At 36.4% G+C, this 18,063-nt stretch overlaps 1 pseudogene; it reads left to right on the forward strand.

Moving 5' to 3' along the window:
- Nucleotides 1-1,153: 1,153 nt before the first annotated feature.
- LOC135212422 (uncharacterized) lies at nt 1,154-9,080 on the forward strand (annotated as a pseudogene).
- The last annotated feature ends 8,983 nt before the right edge of the window (nt 9,081-18,063 follow it).

An 18,063-nucleotide genomic window follows, 5' to 3' on the forward strand; every position in this document is an offset into this window, starting at 1 on the left:
ATTAAGCTCTCTTTAGATATAGAAGTGTCACGTAATACAAACGGTTTTAACACCTCAATTTTTAGGAAAAAAGACTTTTACTGGACTAGGGACAAATTTTTACAGCTTTTGTAGTTTTTACTTTAAAGCAAACGCTTTATATACCCTCTTCCACGGGGCATATTCTCTCTCCTCTGGCTGGTCTGAATTTCACAATGAGATTGCTGTTTTACAAGAATTTTAAGTAATATCTATTCGGACGACTGTAATTAACCCCCAAGGGCTCATACTAAACACGGCGAAATACATTTGATGCTCCAATTCCTGGTGGCTTTCGTATTCGCGGGGATGAACGATGCGGAATGCTTATATAGAAATACTGTCATTTACCCTATTATTGCCTTGGAAATTATTTTCCTATAGTATTTTGGTTGCAAATTGAAAATTTACCATAATATTTTGTTGGTCGACTGTAATTAACCTCAGAACTGATATGTTAACACATGCTGACCATCCTGGAATGGTATCCCGTAGGTCCAGAGCCTTAGCCAAGTAACATTGCCTACTAGGTTAGGTTAGTGTAGTTCCTTTTATAATAAGAACCTCTTCTTTAATATGTGGCTCCCATATGCTTTGCATATGCACAGAGCCATTCCATGGTGGCAATAATAACCACATGCCAATTCTCTCTCCCTGTGTTTACGCCAACCTAAAATCCCCATTCGCAAAGGGTCCCTGTGAAAGACCAGAGGTTAATAATAATTGGCTGACAATAAACAACTCCACCATTGTTAAAAGTTTAGGATAAATCAATTTCCAAAGTAATAAACCGTGCAGAGCAGTTTTACTGTAACATTTAGGTAGGCTAAGTTTTGGGTACAAAACTTTAATGGTGAATGTTCTGTGTTAAAATTTAGCAGATTCTGAAGCCCCGTACACCTTTGGAAACATTGTTAGGAAACGGTTTCCAAACAGTTTGGAAACTGTTTCCAAACTGTAAGCAAACAGTGTTTCCAAACAGTTTGGAAACTGTTTCCAAACTGTTTGCAAACCATTTCCAAACACCATTTCACGAATTACTGTTTCCCATCCAGAATGGGAAACACTGCGTGTGTGTGTGTGCGGCCAGTGCGACGATGAATTAGTATCTACTCAAGACTTGCGGTGATAACACCATGTGGTCTGCCGAGAAAACTCTAGAACTAATTGAATTTCTGCATTCATCCCCAACATTGTGGGATGTAACAAATGTGGATTACAAAAATAGAATTAAAAAGATGGATGCCTCGACAGGGATAGCTGATAAACTTTCTATACCTGTAAGTGATACAGAAAAAAAAAAGATAAAAGCCATCAAAGTACAATTCAGGAGGGAACATGTGAAACTGACTTCACTGAAAAGAAGTGGAAGTTCCCCAAAGAAGTGCTCATGGTTTGGTTACGAGCCCCTCCTGTTTTTGCTGCAGGGCCAAGAATCCAGAGGAAGCCAGTCAACAGACTCACCAGAGAGAGAGGTAAGATGATGTTACAATTACCGTAACTTAATAAGTGCTATTAGTATTATTACCGTAATATAATAACTGCTATTAGTATTATTACCGTAACATAATAACTGTTGATAAAGCAGGTAAAAAATAGATCTTATTTATGTAGAGATAGGTAAGCTGATATTATTAGTAGTAGTATTACCATAACATAATATCTGTTATTAGTATTATTATCCTAACATAATAACTGTTGTAAAAGTAGGTAAAAAATAGGTGTCATTTATGTATACAATTTAATCTTATCAATGCTCAGCAGACATCTACAGGTACATTTACAGGCAGCCTTTTTAACCTAACATGCCCTACTCTCCATGATCCTGCAGTTATACTGGCATTGTCCACATTTTCCGAGTCAAACGTACCGGGTGGTGAATAAACATTTCTCGACTCCACATTCCTGCGTAGAAAATTATGCAAATATATGAGTGTCAGAGTAACGCACTCTACCTTGTCTGGGTGTAATGCAATAGGTTTTAGAAACACTCTGAACTTAGAGGCTAAAATTCCAAACGCATTTTCTACTATCCTCCGAGCTCTACACAATCTGTAATTAAAGATCCTCTCAGGGGAAGACCTATCTAGATTTCCTGGAAATGGTTTCAGCACGTAATGTGATAAAGCAAAGGCGTCATCTCCAACAAACATGCATGGCACAGGAATGTGTCCCTCTGCAAGTGGCTGGTCTGGTGGTAGCCTGAGCCGCTTCTGCTCTACTTTCTCATACAAACTCGTATATTTAAACACACCTCCATCCGAAATTCTGCCTTGACATCCTACATCTGCATATATAAACTGGTAATCTGCATTTACGCACGCCATGAGTACAATGCTGTGTGTCCCTTTGTAGTCAAAGAAAAGGCTTCCACAATTCTTTGGAGTTTGTATTTGAACGTGCTTTCCATCCAGTGCAGCAATACAGTGTGGAAAGTTCCATCTGCGGGAGAACCCATTTGCTGCTGCAATCCATTCTTCTTCCGTAGCAGGCATCTGAGGAGAAATATACGTAGTCAGTGAAATAACACACATGCACACATAATATAGATACCCTTGCAATTGAGATACTGCGATGTGGAGAAGAATGATCATCGGTAGACTAATGATTTATCTCTCTCTCTCTCTCTCTCTCTCTCTCTCTCTCTCTCTCTCTCTCTCTCTCTCTCTCTCTCTCTCTCTCTCTCACTCTCTCTCTCTCTCCAGAGATGATACAATACCCAATGGGATGGAATGGGAAGCGAAAGAGCCTCTAATATTATCATTGAAAATAATGAGTATATTAACACCAGTAAGTCACAATACAAACAACAGCAATAATAATGATAGATAGAAATAATGATAATGAGAATAGTAATAATTCTAACAATAATGCATAATAATTATGACAATATTGATGATATTAAAAACAATATAACAGGAACTCTGGCAACAAATAATAACAACAAAAACAACAACAACAATAACAACGATATTTAAAAGTGTTTTTCTTCTCTTTCAGGTTGCTGAAGTTGAATCTGAGCAAGAAACTGATGCTGTAATTGAGAGTTCACATCAAGCTGAAACACCTCAGAGCGCTTTCCCGCCCCGTCGTTCGTCAGCTAAAAGGCCTCCTGACGAAGTGAAAGAAGCATTTCACTTGATGAAGTCTCTAGCACAACATATCACTACACGGGATGAATATCATGTGTTCGGTGAAAATGTTGCCCATAAACTGAGAGCATGCGGAAGAAGTAAGCACAGCATAAAATTAATGAAATAATTTTCAACTTGGAAATGGGGTGCTTTGGGGAGGGTGCGGCTCAGTTCACCCCACAAACTTTATATACAGGACAAAGGTATTCAAGGTTTCCTGTGCCAACATCGCAAGGCATCCCACAGTACTTTTCCGCCCCAAGTGGTGCCTCTACTCCAAGTTGCTCTCCTTCCCCAAACTCATGTAGTAATTATTGTGATTAAAATATGATTCCTACATAAATATGTTTTTCTAGTAAACACACCTTTCACATTGTTCTTAAATGCCATAAGGTAAGAGAGAGAGAGAGAGAGAGAGAGAGAGAGAGAGAGAGAGAGAGAGAGAGAGAAACAGTGAATACTTCTGGTTTTCTTATTTTACCTTAACATAACCTTTCAGTGCTGAGATCAAAGCTTCACAGACCTCAGGAACCACAGCTGAGATGGTCTGCTTCGATATCCTGAAGGTGTACATGAGGCTCGTAAAGGAATCTCCACTTGCAAAATACCTCAGTGTAATAGCCTTTCTGTATTTTGTATCCTTTCGAGATATACTGGGAGCCACCATCCGTAAAAGTAGTTCAAAGTCACTTAAGCACATCCGAACAAAATTGGTGAAACCTCCACCATCTAATTTCAGTTCCGCCAAAAGCAAATCACCATAGGGTCCTTTTTCAAACAATTCCTCTCCCATATCTTTCTCTTTTTCTTGACCTCCCTTGACTTTATCAAAAGTGCCAAGTAAAATACAGACGCTGCTGCAGCAACCTCTACACTCATCACAGGCATGACCACAACTGAGGTGTGGACAGGAAACATTGTTTGGTAGTTTACAAATTATTTGCAGACTGTTTCCAAACAGTTTGGAAACTGATTCCAAACTGTTTGGAATCAAGTTTTCGGAAACAGTTTCCAAACAATGTTTCCAAGTGTGTACGGGGCATAAGACGCCTCAGGAATTTGGCAGTCTCATTCTTGAATGTGGTGTGTGTTAATAGAATGTTCTAGTGAGCAAAACTATTGCTAATTTTTTATTGAATTACGTAATTTATTTCTACTCTTATATGTCAGTGTTTATGTAAGGAGGAATCACCTTCAATGTGAGTTTGAGCAAGCTATTTTAATACAACCAGGTTGTTTGGTAGTTTACTGTTGGTGGGAAGGGCGAGGGATACCATCACCACCTCCGGCTGCAATGAATCCACTTGCCTAATAGCCTCGTTCAGAGACTAACGTACTATGCCACGGCCCAGTGTTAGTTGCTTATTCTACACATTGCTTCATCTCTGGTTTTTCCCCTCCAGTCGTCTGTTGTGATAGTTTGCTGTATTGTGAATATTTTGCTTGTGTTCTTTTTCTTGGTTTTTGGTGGATAGCCAAAACCCAGGAAACATGTAAGCCTTCTGATAGCCAACCCAAAATGTTTTGCCTTGGTGCAGGGATGCGATGCAACTGCTTCCTTTCCCCCTTTGATGTAAACCCACATCCAGTTTATAATAAATTTACTGATGCAGAAGTATAAGCATGATTGTAAGAGGAAGTTGAAGAAGAGGCATTGTACATCTTCATCATCTTCATTGTCTCTTGTTTGCATACCTCCTTATAGTCTATTCTTCGGCAGAAGAAGCACTGGGATCTCTCAATGGTTCTCCCATGTCTCTGGACAGGGAACCTGTGTCGGGGGCCCCATCGAATCCCCATGGGGCGGGAGAACCAGGTGTTCAGGGTAAGCTATGACTTGGCTTCCACAAGCCGAGTCTGTGTACGTGGGTCCTGTGGCCACGGACTCCCAAGTCACCAATACTGAACATCGGAAGTCACTCCTAGGTCTGGTAAGGAACCTTCAGCTGCATGGGGTTCCAAGGTTTTGACTTGGAAACTCATTCCTCTCTGGGACCCCCTTGTGGCAACGTCATCCGTTGCACTCATCAGGCCTCGGATGTACCGTGTGCATACTTGCGAATGTTGGGCCTAGTGAATTTTGAATTTCGAACATTTATTTGTTAAGTTTTATTAAGACTTGTTAGGGAGGGCTGGTGAGAGCTTAGAACTGATCAGGTAACTTGCGCACCAGAGGATATTGTAACCACATTTCTCACTTGATGTTTGTCTGAATATTAACTTGCAGATAGCCTCGCTCTGACTTTCCTTAATGATTAACTCTACCATATTTCTTCAGGTTATGACAAGATGATCACTAAGTTAAAGAGCTCTAGTTTAACATGAAAAGTTATCGGGGAAACTTTCTAGAGGCGATACTTTAGTCTTATCTCTAAGAAAGGTAAGAATAACTTCTTGGCATGGCAAAAATATCTGACGTTTAAATACTTTTGTTTTAAAAATAACATATTTAAATTGACTGGGCTAGACTGCTGTATTCCTTATTCCAGAATCCCCTTATATGTATTATTTAATGACTATGATATGAAAGGAAATTTTAATAGTTCTGCCATGTTCATTATTCCAAAATGCTATACAGTACTATATTAGTTAATGACAATGGTTTGAAAGGAAATTTTAAAAATGCCATCATATTCTTAATTTCCGAATGCTATATTTTATTAATGACAATGATATGAAAAGAAATTTTAACAACTCTGCCCTATTCATTATTCTAGAATGCTATATATTTTTTAGTTAATTTCAATGATAGGAAATTTTAATAGCTCTGCCATATTTGTTATTCTAGAATTAGTTAATGATAGAGTTTTATATGTCTGTGGGTATGTATTAATTTCAGCCTGTTTTAAGATTCTCACAGCATTGATGAATTTGAATTTAGAAAACTATGTTGGTATTCCTTGTTAACCGAGTATTCGCTGTTGCTAAAATATCATCCAGAAATAGGATCAGTATATTATTCACTGATCTGCCATTTGTTCATACATGGAACAAACCTTCGGTCTTAACAATAGGATAATCCTCTAGCGCTAGCTGGAAGATTGTCCTATTGTTAAGACCTCAGATTTGTTAGCTATGAAAAATAAAAATTAAGACCTCAGGTTTGTTAGCTATGAAAAATACAAATTAGTTAAAAAAATTTGTCATTTCAAACAACTGTTGCTGACGTAAAAATTTAATATGGACACTTAAAATCATTGAAATATATTGGATTACCTTTTCATATTTTCTTGGTCACCTGTAATCCCTGGAGAAGTTGGTCCCTTCTGGATGGCTTCACCTTCATTCTCTCCAATGAAGGAGTTCTGATCTCCCATTAAGGAGTTCTGGTCTCCAGTGAAGGAGTTCTGGTCACCAGCAACGGACCCTTCATCTCTTCTTATTCCTCTCTCGAGAGAAGTAAGACAGGACCTAGCCTAATGGTTAGACAACAGGAACCACATAATATGAGTGCCTTTACACACTCCCTTTCTCGATACGCTTCTGTTCCCGGACACTTCGAGAGAGTGTTGGGCCGTATACCTGGAGTAGTTGCTAACTTGAGCTAGGTATGTGGAATCGAAACAACAAGCACTTCCACGTCAATATCTTAGAACTTACAGCAGCCTTCTTGGCTTTGCAAACATTTCAGGATTGAGTGGTGGGGCACTGTGGTCCTGATTAGCTGCTCAACAAGCAAGGAGGACTGGTAGCACAAGAGGAATGTAGTGGCAGACAACCTCAAGTCGCCAGGGTCAGATGATAGGAACAGAGTGGTCTTCATACCCAAATGTCGTGGAAAGATTGTTCAACCTTTGGGGACATGGGAAGCAGCAGAAAATGCCATCCACACCCTTGTAACAATCTCAACATGTACACTTTTCCTCCATTTTGTCAGGTGATCTATTATATTGTACCTAAGGGTACAGTGAGTTGTTTCACTGAGCAAGCTGTGGAAGAACCATCAACCAAGAAATCTGGTCATCAAATCTTGTATATTTGATTAATCTTAAGGATTGTTCTTTAAGAGATTGATGGATTGAGCTTGAAATGAACGTTTTTTTCTAACTGCATAAATAAATTTTGTGATAGTTAAGCCATTGTGGCCCATAGTGGTGTCAGAATTGCCATACTAGACCCCCAGATATGTAGGACATGCTATGCAAGGTTTAATACAATATCAGCCAATAAGAATTAATACTCTTAACCTGGCACAAAAGAAGTAGGAGGGAGACAGAAGGACAGATTAATGTAGCATGATTTGATAGAAACTCGATAGTATATTTTAAGGTTTTTGGCAAGAGAATGGGAATGAATGAAAATCTGAAAAAGATGCATGGTATTTGTAAGTACAGTTTATGAACATATTTCTACCAGTATGTTAGAATAGTTTTTATAGAAAATAAGTTTGTTAGGAAATCTGTAAGTATTCTGTCGTTTGAATTTTACTAGATTTAGGGATGTTAAGTCATAAGATTACTTTCAGGTTCGAGTAATTCTCTCAAACCAACTACTTTTCCTTTGAGAGACTTGTATCAGAGGGAGTTCACCTTCCACTTCCCAGCAAATTCTGTTTGGATGAAGTCGTCAGCCTGATGCCCTTTCTACTGCTTAGGTCAACAGGAGCATCGTGGATATCATGGGGGAACTGCAACAGTTTCCTGATTGAAGTCTAGTCTATAGCTGGTGAGCTGAGACTGTTAACCAGTAAATAGAGATGATGATAAATGATTCACATACATTGAAGATGAAATATTTAGGAAAGTAACATTTATGATTATGAATATTAAATGGAATTTCATGAAAGTCTGATAAATCTCTTAAAGATGCCTACAGTGGCAAAGACTCAATTAGTGCTATTAATTTTCAATTATGAAGACCTGTATGTAGAATGCTTGAAGCTTGAGTGTAGCTAAACTTATCTTTCTATTAGTATCTTTTAGGCAAAGGGAGCTCAAAATTCCATCATTTCATTAACATTTCTCTCATCTTTCCAGGGGAACTACTGCTTGCAAGTTACTGAAGGAATCAATAGATTTCAAAGGAAAATCAATGAAGTGATGGGAAACTTTACTGTCAAACCTTTCTTGTGTCGAGCCCAGTCTCAACAAACTGATGATCCTGAAGCCACTGAGGAATTAATTTTTTTTATCAAAGTTTTTGTAAATGCCTTGAAAAGGATACTTTATCTTGGCATATTATTTGCTTGATCTCATTCCAACTTTATTGTGCATCTTTGCAGAAATGTAGGTACCTTGATTTACACCAAATTTACAGGTAGTACTGTGTTTTGGACAGCATATTTATTTTGGACATTATAATTTGGTTCATTATCTTTGACCTTCCTTTTGGAGATGCATTGAATATGGTACTTTATCATGAAATATTACTTGTTGATTCCATTCCAGCTGTTATATCTTAAGCTGTTATCACAGTAGTCATTTCTTGCTCACGGCTTTGGCCAGCATCCAGCCGATGCTCGCGAGCAAAAGTGTTGTATCGTCACACTAGGACCTCGTGGTTTCGAGAAGCAGTAGGAAAAAGCAAACAAAACTTGAAGCAAAGTTAAAATCTGAGGTTCAAAGATCGATCCTGTTTAGCAAAAATAAGTCGTATAAGACTTGCAGAAAGAAATACGTAAGTAAATGTATTGAAAAATAATTCAAATGCTTAACAGTAAGTTAGGCTCAAATATTGATAAAACAGAATGTAGGTAGTCATGGCCAACTTTATATTCAGAACTAAAGAAAATAACAGAACAACCAAATATGTTAACACATACATTTATAGTAAAGTAGGTGATTGGACTAAAATGTAACATTTAACAGTACCTAAGTATATATGATCTTTAAAGCCTAAATCTTCTTTTGCAGGAAAGCTGAAGAATATGTTCATGATTATAAGTTCTGCCTGCCCTTGGATCTCTCAAAGCTAAGGAATTTGGTTTAAAAATGGCCGGTTAGGTGAAATTCCACAAAAAAGTAAAGTTCCAATAAATGAAACACATGATGGAAGGATCTCGGATAAAGCTTTGTAAATTTGTAGATATACCCCATAGAGGGCTAATGGTGCTCCACGGAAGGCAATGGTAAATGGTTGGAGTTTGTGAAATTGAGGCTCAGGCCAAGCACATATCCCTTTTTGCCCATTCACTGCTTAAGCCAGTGACACAGCAAGACAAAAGAGGTCCAGAAAATAAAAGTTGAAGATTGGAACAAACCCTAACTTGAGAACTAAGAAATGGTATGTTGTTATACAGTTGTATCAGACGGCAGAAAGGAAACTGGAACGAAGTATTACTAAAAGGTTTCACTTCCTTCCTTCAATACGCATTGCTCTCCGACCTTTTGATTTGTTAGTTCCTAGTGCAACAGTTTTTTTTTTTCTCTCTCTCTCTCCTTAGATCCTTTCACATTTTCATCTCTCCAACCAAGCGCCTCAGTGGCGTGGTTGCTATGGTGTTTCCTTTCCACCTCGGTGGTTGCAGGTTCGATTCTCGGACATTCCATTGAGGAGTGAGAGATGTGTATTTCTGGTGATAGAAGTTCACTCTCGAAGTGGTTCGGAAATCACGTAAAGCCGTTGGTCCCGTTGCTGAATAACCACTGGTTCCATGCAAGGTAAAAACACCAAACAAACATCTCTCCAACCCCCTCTTTTTCCCTATTTTTAGCACTTAATCTTAAGCCCAGGGCTTTACTTGGCCTAAATTAAATTAAAATCTTATGTTTTGGCAGGTATAATGTACATCAATTCTAATTCTTTTGGTGTTACAACTTTAATACTTATTTTTAACAACAAATTACTCGGTAAAGGAATACTTGAGCAGTCATTTTTATCAAGGTTATACTGTTTAGTATACATGCAAGCGACCTCATGGCATATACATGACAAGTATTCTGTATAAAAAGAATTAACTTTAGGGAGGAAATAAAGGCATGAATTGACTAGTCTTTTATTAATCCACAAAAAATTACAAAATGAGGTTCCATCCTTGTGACAAAACAGATTTTTATCAAGTTCAAAACACCAAAAGAGCTGTCCACTAAGCTGGATTGCTGAGGCAGAAACTGTCCCTAATGAACCTCCCTTGAGCTTTCCCAAAAGAATTCCCATTTTCTCTAGAGAATCAGACCCTCTTATGCAAAGAAAACTTACTATGAATGGGGGACTCAGAGGTGTATGGGTAAGGTTATACTACTATGAAAAGCCTTAGATGACAATCTTGACGACTGAGACTAGTACTTGAGCATAACTTGGTTGAATGTGTATCGGCCTATGATCATAGAAATCTAAAGTTACTGCCAGAACGTTCTCTATGTTAAATATAATAGCTAAAAGTATCCATTGTCCTATTCCTCTGCGAATGACACGAGAAAACCTACGAGGTGATCATCCATTTTCGACATTGAGTTTTCTTTTGTTTCAACAACAAGAAATTTCCATGTCTTATCATAGAAAACGAGTCTCATTCCTTCATCATAGAAAACGTTACAGAAGCATATCAATAGTAACCCGACTATATTATTGATGTTTACCCTTTTTGTTACTCTTCATGCCTGACAGCATTTTTCACAATTTTTATGAATACTGATAAGGTTAATTGTGGATATTTATCCTAATATTCAGGTATTAATGACAATACTAGTACCTTTGGCATATTCCAGCACTTTGTTGTCAACACAGGTGACAATAAAGATTTCGATTTTGTCACCAGCATTAGTTACTAATCAGAAATATAACCACAAAATGTCATGTCTCAAAATATACATTGTTGTGACATATCTATATACAAAAATTTTGAATGATTGACTTGTAATCTCTCTTATCCTTCCTAATAAAAAATTATTTGAACTGGAATATCCAATTATGACGTACAGCAAAATGCAAATGAATGTTTTAGGCACAAATCTTTAATTTTTGATATTTTTATATGCTTTTTTACTATTTTAACTAAATTGCAGCTAAGTATATGCTTGATTTGGCACTAATTTTATTAACAGTAATTAAAATTACTAACGTCTGTTTACAAGCTTTATTTGACAAGTATAAATATCGATCTACATTCTTTTCAGATGTCTCTTGATCAAGTGATGTACAATAACTTCAGTTTAAAGTGCAAAATTTTATAAAATCTATTTCATTCAAAATGACAAGTTATCCTTCAGTCTTTTTACAACAAAAGCAACTAACTACATCAAGACACATACAGTCCCTCCAAAAGCAGACAAGTGACCCAAATGCCTAATAAAATCACCTTATAGCCCAGCACCATTCAATGTAAGTGATTGAGTCAGTTAAATGGTCAGAGACGTGCAAAGCTAATATCCTCCTGCCCCTTTCTTCCTCCCCCAGCAGGACAGCAGGTCGGACTAACGTCAGCCTTCACCGTACACGTGGACCACCAGACCACTTTAGGGTCTGTGCAATAATACTTTACAAAGTGTTCATATTGCCAGGTAATTATGGATTAATGTCTAAAACTGATAAAAAAAAATTCCAGGTGTCTTGGAGTTAGGATGTCATCTCAAATCTTAAAAAGAGACTTATGAAAATTACTATTTTATGCTGAACAGAGATAACTCTACAAAAACTGCAGTCTTAAACTGACCTCTACAACAAGCCTACAATTTAAAACAGTTTCATATAACAGATTCTATTGTATTAAGAAAATTACCATTTCACATAGCTCATTGGAACAGGGCTGCAAATGTTCATTATAGCAAGGCTACAAGATAGTACACAGTACTAAAACTGTACTAACATTTACAACAGGACTACCACTGTCATGTTAAAAAACAACTGATAAGAGTCAGGAAAAATCTTCCTGAAATTATGATACTGAAACCTAAAGACTTGCCTTTAAAAAGCTAATAGAAAATTTCTGACAAACCAAGTTTCTAATAACTTGAGCAAGTTTACTGGTCTGTACTAAAGATGTGTTCTAAACCTTTTATGTAATTTCTTCAAGAAAAATAACCTACCTTGTGACCTTTTATTGCATTTTCTCAAGAACAATGAACAAGCTCTTAAACTTTTATAATAAACTGTCACTACAGGCATTACGCTTTCCAAAACGGACACACTTTTTAGGTACAAAACTCTCCTAAACTGATACTTCTTAGTTGTAAAACTCCTCCAAAACTGTAAGCAAACACACTTTCAAATTGACATTTTTTAAGGGGGGGGGGGGGGGAACTCCACTTTCTGGGCGATGTAGACTTCTAATCGAACAAACTTTGTGGACCAAGATGCCAAAATAATGCCTAAACAAAAAAACAAAAAACAAAAAAAAAATCACCAACAGGCTCCCTACACAAAAGAGGTTACTTTCCAGATGAAAACAAATTATTTTTCCATTCAAAAAATCATAAAAGAGAATTTCCAGAGGGAAAAAGATCTCCCTTGAATTGACAAGATTTTTATACAAAACCCTCTTCCAACGTAACAAAGATTCTAGTAAATGAGTCACCAAAAATAACACTTGCAAAAAACTTCTGAAATAAGACTTTCTCAACAATACATACTCACAAATTAACACACTTTCTAGAAAAATCCACAGACCTGCCTGTGATAGTCCTTGGGGATTTCAATGGGCATTTAGGTTTCATAGGGACACAAGAACTTGACCAAAATGGAAAATATGTTACGGACCTAATGGAAAAATATGACCTAACGCTATTAGATGGAGATCCCAGCTGCAAAGGAGAGATAACCTGGAGCAGAGGAGATCAGAACAGTGCTATAGACTTTGCCCTAGTCAACCAAAATATGTATAAAAAATATGAATGTATGGAGATAGATGAGGGAAAATATGAATTTGATCTATCAGACAATCACCTCATAAATGTCCAATTCAAAATGAACAATAAAGTAAGGAAAACATTCAGAAATGAAACAAAAGAAATCAAATATTTGAAAGTTACAGAAGAGTCTACCAGGAAATACCTTGAATATATAGAGTATAAGGTAAGCCAACAAGACAGAAAAGGAGATCTAACCCAGTTGGAAGAAACAATGAGTGAAGTAAAAACAAATAACCTAGAGAAGATAATCAAAAGAAGGTTAAAGACAGGAGAGCAAGAAGAAATAAAACCAGTATGGGTCACCAAAGAAATAAAGAAAGAAATAAGCCAAAGAAGGATATATAACAAATTAAAAAGGAAAGCCACAAGAATAGAAGAAAAAAGATACTATGAAGAAGCATATCTTAAACAAAAACAAAAAGTACAGATAATAATAAAGGAAGCATATGAAGAATATGAAGAAAATATTAGAAATGAGATAATGAATGATAAAAACAGACACAGGAAAATCTGGGAATATATAGACATGCTGAGAGGAAAGATCACATCAGAAAAAGAATGGATAAGAATATTCGATGAAAATAAGCAAGAGATGAAGGACGAAACCCTAGGGAAAAAGCTGGTAAAATTCTGGGAAACAAATATACCAAAAAGAAGAAAACAAAATAGGAGAGATATGGAATGAAAGCAAGAAAGAACAGTACAAACATGACATGGAAGAAATAGTGAAAAGATTAGGACAGCAGATGAAATGCCATATATCTTTAAGGGAACATATGCATGGAGTGTATGACCCAACAGAGACAGAGATTAGACCCATGGAAGAAATCAACATAACAGAAGAAGATGTAAAAAATGAACTTGAGAAAATGAAGACAAATAAAGCACCAGGACCAGATGGAATGAAGCCAGTACTGTTCAAATTACTCTTACAAAGTAACAACCTTCAAAAAGAATTGGCAGGATGTTTAAATAACATTCTGAAGGGCAGGAAAACGCAGAAAAGCTGGTTTAAGTCAAAAACAACACTTACGCCCAAAAAACAAAACCCCACAGTCAAAGACCTAAGGTCAATTGCTCTATCGAATGCATCATATAAAATCTTCATGGGGATCCTGAGAACCAAAACAGAAAAACATATTAGAAATATAGGAAAAATGAATGAACTGCAATCAGGCTTTACCGCACAAAGGATAGGAATCGATAATTTATATATCTTACAATACTTCATATAAGAAACGTACAGAAGAAAGGACCCATTATTTGTAGTATCAATAGACTTCCAAAAAGCATTTGACACAGTTAATAGGAAAAAGCTCATTGAGGTCATGATGAAATATAGGCTACATGCAGAAGTAATAAATACAGTTGCAAAGATATATTATTATATATTGCTAAATTCAAAATGCATGTTTCCCCTCTTTGAAATGTCATGTAAGATTGTGCAACATTTTTTCAGATTCCTAGATAGCTTAGAATAGGATGTTTTAAAATGTGTGTTCAGATTTCGCATTATGTGTTGTAAAAGAAAATATATTAACGTAGAATGTAAAAAGAGAGAGATCTTTGTCTGTTCGAAACTACGAATGTTTAACTTTTATGTCGACACTTTAAGATTAGAGGGTCTGCGAGATCCGTTTGCTATCCTAAATCTGTCAACGCATGTGATAGCGAGAGAATTGAGTCTTACGTTGTTATCAAAACATGTCAATCTTAATTGTCGCTCAGCCTCCGTTTCGATCGAGTAGAGTACGTCTTTTTTTTAACAGACTCATCTTGCACGCGTATGTCTTTGTCAAGTCCCACATGGGAATTGCACATTTTGTATGTGAGATTGCATCAGATCTCGAACTTTCTGGAAGCTTTCGTGCCAAGAACGTTTTTGACATCTGCCCTCTCCAGCTTCCGTAAAAGAAGAGATTTCATAAAATCATAGGACCTCGAGGCAGTCAGATCTCTCTCTCTCTCTCTCTCTCTCTCACTCAAATCATTGAGATTATATTAACGTAACGTAAATTGGTCACTCGTAACTTGTGAGAATTTCATATTTGATATTTCTTAGAGTTTATTTAGTGTTATTTAGTTTCTTTTGTGGAATCTGAACAAACATTTCGTAACGGCGCCTGGTTTTTGTGGAAGTGTGAATCAAGTCTGCAGCAAAGCAAAGAAATAAGTTGGTATACCAAAAAGGTAAAGTGTGTTATATTTTTATTAGTTGCAACTAATAACTAAAAGTTAATGGGAAAAGTGTTTGGTTAACTAATAACTAATAACAGTTAGGTAATAACTAATAACTGATAGGAATTGTGTTTAACTAATAACGGATAGGAATTGTGTTTAACTAATAATGGATAGGGAGTGTGGTTAACTAATAATTGTTAGGAACAGTGGTTAACTAATAACAGGTGGTTATGAAGGTTTGGTAAAAACTGTTGGTTACAGTGTTTTTGAGTGAAAAGATTTACACTTTTACACATTACGTATTTTTGCGTTTGTGTTTGTTCCATTGTTTGTGCACTATTTCATTTTCTTATTGAAGTGTGTCTTTTTATTTTATATTTTCATTTGCATTCACAATTTAATTGACTTAGTTATTTTCATTGCTTAATCATTGCACATTTAATTAAATTTAACATTTGTGAATTAATTTGCATTTACTTAGAATTCTTTTCAAGATTTATTGTTGTTTAGCACTTGTGAATTAATTTCAAATTTTCAATTATTGCCTAACACTTTTGAATTTTGGTTGAATTAATTTTCTTGAATTTTGTGATAAATTAATTTTTGATTTTAATTTTACTAATTTGATTCAAGAATTAATTAAACTTTACTTTGTTTTCAAGTAACAGTAATTTTCCCTGATATTGTGAATTTCACTTATAAATTTTGAATTTAATAATAAATTTTATTTAAAATTCTTATAAGTATTTTCATTTAAACCAGTATATTTAATTATGATTATATTTATGTTAGGTAGAAACATAGAGTGGTAATTGATTTGCTTTCCTTCAATTCATTTGAAGTGACTTAGAACCAGGGAAGTATTTAGACTTCTGAAATCAGGGAATACTTAGCTTTTAAAGTTGTTGATGGAGTGATGCCCTTTGATTAATTTAATTACTTACAAGATTACCTCACACCTGTTTTGATGAACTTAGTCTGATTTTCTGCAATACTGGTAAGTGTTAAGGGATCACTGTTACCTTTAGAGTATTCAGTCGTTTAAACGTGTTATGAGGGTTCAGGTGTCTGGCTTTTGTGAGGTAACATTAAATGAATGGTAAAGTGTAGTAACCAGATACTTGGCACTTCATAACATTGTTTAATGGTGCCCAGACCCGGGAAAGCAGATTTCATTATCCCTCTAGAATATACTGGTGGTGATAGGGATATATCTTGTTAGGAGAGTGACCATATAGTTTTTGTTTTGCATTTATTGTATTGAATTGTAAGTTGATAACTTAGAGGAAAATGGCTCAGTTCAATGTTCAGGAATTTTTAGCAGCCCCTTCCATCCAAGTTTTGTCTGAAACCACTCTGTCTAGAGCACAGTGGAGCGCTTTAGCAGAGGCATGTGGTGGTTATGTGTCTACTAGTATGGTAAAGGCACAAATAAGATGTATTGCTATGGAATCATTGATAAACTCTGGTAGAATAACTGATGAAGATGAGTTAGAATTAGCTCAAGAGTTGTTGAATGTAGCACGTGCTGATCTCATAAATAAGCAAGCAGAAAAGAAAGAGAAAAGTGATGCAGAGTTAGAGCTTAGACGCATTGAAGCAGAAGAGAATTTGATTAAGCTAAAAATGCTTGCTGAAAGAGAGAGAATGCAAGCTGATAGAGAAAGAATAGACAGGGAAAGACAAGAAAGAAGAGAAAGAGAAGAAGAAAAAGCAGCAGAAGAGGAAAGAGAAATCGCAAGACATGAAAGGGAAATGGAATTGATAAGAGCTTGATCCACATTACCTGTAATACCGTCTAACCCTAACCAAGGTAATCAAGACCCTGTATTTGATGTAGTGAGAGTACAGAAGTTAATCCCTAAGTTTACTGAAGAAGCTCCAGATGAGTTTTTTGATCACTTTGAGAAAGTGGCTTCAGGTATGGGATGGCCAGAGGATAAATGGTCAGTGTTGCTACAAAGTGTCTTGATTGGTAAAGGGAGAAGTGCTTATCTAGCCTTAACAGCTGATCAGTGTAAAGACTACAAGGTACTTAAACACAGTGTGCTACAAGTTTACCAGATGACCCCAGAATACTAGAATGAAAGATTTAGAAATTTAAGAAAAGATAAGAAGGGAACATTCTTAGATTATGCTTACAAAGTGAGAAGGTGTTTCAAACATTGGGTAGAAGCTGCTAAAGTTAAAACTTTTTATGAGTTAGAAGAGTTACTTGTTCTTGAACAGTATCTTAAGGGAATTCCTGAACATATAAGAGCCTATTTAAGAGAGAGAGAAGTGAAGAAACTTGACAAAGCTGCCATACTTAGTGAAGATTACAATATAATCAGTAGTAAACGTAATTACAATGTCAAGTACCAGAGTCAACAACGCCCAGGTTTTAAGTCTTATCCAAATAACAGGAACAAATTTAATGGGAAACCTACAAGTGATACTATCAAGAGTACACAAGGTAATACAACTCAGCAAACTAATGTGAAATCCTCATCCAGTTTTTCAAGACAGTTACAGAAACCTAATGTTGTCTGTTTCAAGTGTGGAAGAGTAGGGCACTACAGTCAAGAGTGTTACCGGAATCAACAGCAGTCAAAGCCAGTTGGTCAAGTTGTAAAAGGTGACCAGGTGAAACAAACTACGAAGAGCAGTGTGGGAAAGAATCAGACTCCAGAGAAGAATGAAACTAAACAAGCTGAATTTTTAGCAACCAGTGGAAATGTTACCTCAAGCAGTGAGGGGCTAAGCAGTGTGGAGGCTTTTAAGCCATATATCTATGAGGGTATGCTGTCAACTCAAGAAGGAAGTATGCAGGTACCAGTCAAGATATTACGTGATACAGGGAGTAACCATAGTGTGGTAGTACGTGGTTCTCACCCTCAGTTGGAGAAGTCTCACAGGAGATTCAGTTATTTTGAAGGGTATAGGAGGAGAGGAAGTAACTCCTA

This window comes from Macrobrachium nipponense, chromosome 41 (assembly GCF_015104395.2).
Source record: "Macrobrachium nipponense isolate FS-2020 chromosome 41, ASM1510439v2, whole genome shotgun sequence".
Classification (NCBI taxonomy): domain Eukaryota; kingdom Metazoa; phylum Arthropoda; class Malacostraca; order Decapoda; family Palaemonidae; genus Macrobrachium; species Macrobrachium nipponense.